Below are 4,424 nucleotides of genomic sequence, written 5' to 3'. Positions count from 1 at the left end.
AAACATATTAAAGTTATTTAAATTGCATACTTGATAAATTGTTAAATTTTCTTTCTTACAATCCCAATCCTCTTGTAAAAATTATAGCGATTCTTGTCATCTCACTTCCTCAGATAGGCAAACATGAAATTGACTGCTTCTGAAAGGCTGGTTGAGGTCAGCCTAACGCTGTGGCTCTCAGGTGCTGGTGTGGCCCCATGTCTTACCATCTGCTCCTCAGGCCAGAGCAGACAGCCAGGTAGAGGACTCAGGACTTCACGTTCTGCCCTTTCCAGGACAAGGTCGACTCGTGCCCACACCAGGGATCAGTGGCACAAGCCCTGGCCTGGGCCTTGGCCCCAGTGCTCATTAAGGACAGCCTGTGGTGTCCACCACTTCTTGGTAAATCGTGACCACTTGCCTATGGCCATCCAGGCCCTCCACGCTGGGAGAGGACTGCAGGCTGCTGCAGGACATCCAGCAGAGGAGGTTTTGCCTTGACTCGTAGAAGTCCACAGAAGAAGAAAGATCAGAGAAGTCAGCAGGAACAAAGTTCTGGTCCTGAAAACCAAGGTGGGGCCAGGCTTGGAAACTGATGCCCTGCCGGCCCCAACCCAAGCAGCCACAGCAGAGCAAGGTGGGAGTAAGGAGCCTGCGGGGGGCAGAAGAGGGGGTGATCCACGACGGAGAGCAGGGACAGGAGCGAGCCCTGGTCCTTCGGGCAGGCATGTGGGTAGCCCGATCAGGCGGCCTAGAAGCTCCCACAGGTGGCCCTGCCTGGCAGAGGTGGGACCCTCCCCTCAGCTCCCAGGTGGCCCTGGCTGGCTTCCTGACTGCAGTACTGCCTGACATAGATAACATCAGCCTAAAAAGAGGAAAGCAGTAGTTTTTGGCTAACAGTTTCAGAGATTTCAGTTCCTCTGCAGACGGCCATGTTCCTTTTAAGCCTGTGGCAAAGCAAAACAGCATGGTGGGAGCACAGTAGAGCGTGAGGCTCACCGTGCAGCAGCCAGGAAGTGACAAGAGAGGAGGTGGAAGGGACAGACATCCCACAGTCCCTTTCCTGGGCATTCCTCTGGTAACTTATCAGCATCCCCAGGGCCCACCTCTTAGTGACTTTTCATGGCAAAGGTGGGAATCCACCTTTGGGGAGCGGTCGAGACACAAGCCATGCCAGCCCTGACTGATAAGGGGGGTCTCTCACCTCACGGCCACGGATGAGCACTGAGGCGGTGGGTAGGGTGCCTGTCCTCGTCCTCACGAGTGGACGCTGGGGGTGGCAGGGAGATCGTCACCTCATTTTTGTGGACCTGACAGGCGATGGGTTGGAGTCCTCAGCCTCCCCATCACAGGCAAGTCCTTGGTCACCGGGCATTTGCTTCACCCACTCTCCTCCTCCTTTCCTTAACCGGGGCCACAAGGCCTTTCTGGTTAGGCATGAACAAATGTCACCAGCAGACAAACTACAATTTTTTTCTAGTTCTCTGTAAAGTCAGTGTGAAAGAATGCTCCACACACATAAATAGAAGTTGGGGAGCTGGACTCCCAGCCATGTTTCCCATTCAGTGGAGAAAGAAAATCTGTGGAAGAAGAAGACAGTAGGACACCAAGGAACAGAGACTCAGGAGTGGTGGGGGAGTGCGACCTCTAGCTCTTCTTCCGCCGGCCCTCACCTCACTTTCCACAGATGCTCTAATGAGTCGTGCTCTGCTTTGAATTCAAGCTAACTCTCGTACCTAGAAGACAGTGGAGCCTTGTGCTAGGCACAGCAGTGATCCCGGCCTTTGGGCCAGACACGCGCAGCAGCCCTAAGGGTAGAGAGTGCACTTCTGTTGGGCTTGTGAGATTGCTCCGGGATTGCTCTGTATTTTACCTGAACTATTCCTTGAATGGCAATTAATGCATGGGATTAAATCCAGACCGCCGTGTGTGCAGAACGTTGTACCACTCACCAGGAATCTAGGGCTGATGTGCCCCAGGACTCCTGGACACCTAGCCCGGCCTGCGGGGGTGGTGTCATTCTGTTGTCTGACAATGTATTTGGCTTGGTCCAAAACAACTGGTTTTTCAGACTGAAGAACAGACACCTTTCAAGTGTTCTGTCAGTTCTCCAGAGAATAAAAAGGACATTCGAGAAAGATCCCTTCTCTCTTGCTCCACCCCCCATGCTTTAGGCAAAATTATACCCACTTTTACAAATATTTTCCATGACAGCGTTCTCTTTGAAAAGATCCTTCCACATCTGGTCCTGTGCCAACTGGAAATTTGATGTAACCAAAGACCTTAATCCAGCTAGCGGGCAAAATTCTCTGGAAACAGAAAGAGAAACTAGGGCAAGTGTGTGTTTTCATTCCTTCCCTGAAACAAGACCTGACCCGCCCAGGTCTGGGAAAAGCTTCCAGCAGAGCCGGGAAGTCTTATTTTACGATAGGAAGTCTGGTTTGAGAAAGAAACCGCGCTGCCCGCCAGCCTGCCCGCCTGCTGACGAGATACAATCCTTCCTTTCCCATGTTCTCATGTTAATCCCCAAACAAGATTGGCTGGCAGCCTGCGCTGGCCGGGCACGGCAGGAAAGCTCCGGGGAGGAAATGGAGCGCGGAGAGGCGCCGGCCCCCTCAGCGAGTTCTCTGTGAGGTGTTTGCTCCAGACTTCAAGCTGCTTGAGCAAAACAGATTAAAACGGTGAGGAACTGCCGCGATGAACAAATCAAGCCTGATCTCTGAAATAGCAGGTGGGCGGCGCTTGTTTTCGCAGGATCTGAGCGTGTGTCGAGGTGCTTTAAATGATATTCCCGATAAAAAGATAAAAAGCTGCACAGCAGAGCTAAGAAGAGGCACAAAACAGACTCTGAAATGATGAAAGAGTCAAGCTGCGGGAACCGCTCCCACGTGTGACAGGTAGGCGGCTCGGGCTCCAGCGGCCTGGGAGCGGCTCAGCGCCGGAGATCCTGCCGGATGGAGGGCGCCATCGTGGGGCGGTGCGATCGCGGGGCGCCGTCTGCAGGGCTCCCTCCTCGCCGTCCCTGTCGCCGCCTGCAGGGCTCCCTCCTCGCCGTCCCTGTCGCCGCCTGCAGGGCTCCCTCCTCGCCGTCCCTGTCGCCGCCTGCTGGGCTCCCTCCTCGCCATCTCTGTCACCGGGGCTCTCCGGCTCTGCCCAGCCCTTCCATCCCCACGTTCTCCACACGGGGGCAGCCAGGCTTGCACTGTGCCCCCCGAAACCCTAAACCCGATTGACCTTCTTTAACTCGTGTGGATCCAGCGTTGTGGGTCAGAAGCGGGGAGCCGACTGTGTTACACTTTCAGAATTGAAATTTTATGATGCTTTTCGAATGATGGTCTACGTCCTAATTCCTGATTAGGATGTAAGGAGAAATTGCTATCATTTACTCATTTGCATGAAACTAAAAGCACTTGCAGAGTCCAGGCACGCACGTGCGGAACGCGCTTGGCTTTTCCACCCGCCGTCTTGCAGATCGGAAATGTCCAAGCTGTCGAGGCACTGGGCGAGGCTCGCGCCCGCAGCCAACAATTCTAGGAGACCTTGGTTACCGCCTGCCGCTCAGAAGCGAATGTGGCACTGGCAGTAGAGATGGGTTGGGGGCCTGTGTGGACCCCCCAACCCGTGCTGGCAGGTCGCTCTCCTGGCACTCTCCAGGCTGCGGTGCAGCCACCCAGGACTGAGGTCAAAGTCTTCAGACCCTCGCTCCCCAGCAACTGCCACCCCCTCAAATGTGCACATCTTGACGTAGAATTCCCTGACAGCTGTAGGACACGTCTGCTTGCTGGCAGGAAGGCGGCACTAGGGGCAGCACCCTGCACCACTGGAGCCAGCGACATTTGATGTCATAATGTCCCAGGAACAGGAATCTCTAAAATAGCTCACAAACCCTAAATTTTTCAGGAAACAAAGATGACGATCAGAAGCTTAGTGATCCTCCTAATCTGCTTGGCACTAAAAAGTAGTTTGGAATAGGAATCGGTACAAATAGAATTTTCACATATAAGTGAAAATTATTTTACACAGAAAATAAAAGCACTTGCACATTTGAAATGATTGTGGAGGTAACTGAGCGGCTCTGGGGATGTGCTGAAGTCCATATCGGACGTTGTAGGGGGTGATTTGTCTGGAATGTGAACTACAGCTGAGATCCTCATACTGAGTGAGATCAGCCAGGCCCAGCAAGACGGGTAGCGCACGTTCTCCCTAATACGTGGAGTCTTAAAAAAGATCTCAAGAAAGCAGCTGTTTGAAGAAAGAGGCCATCATTAGACGAAAGGAACAGCAGGCAAAGGAGAAGGGTGCGTAACAGTGGGTGACGCACGGCATGAATATGATCCAAATATACACACTGCAAACCCCGCGAAATGAGGGGCCAGGGCAGGGGATGGCGGGGCTGATGAAAGTGTGTGTGCGCACAGCTGCGGAGAGGGAGCCCCTCCATGGCA

The sequence above is a fragment of the Octodon degus genome, unplaced genomic scaffold (genome assembly GCF_000260255.1).
Source record: "Octodon degus isolate 3935 unplaced genomic scaffold, OctDeg1.0 scaffold00054, whole genome shotgun sequence".
NCBI lineage: Eukaryota > Metazoa > Chordata > Mammalia > Rodentia > Octodontidae > Octodon > Octodon degus.
The sequence above is the reverse complement of the archived record's forward strand: the minus strand, read 5'-3'. Positions refer to the sequence as shown.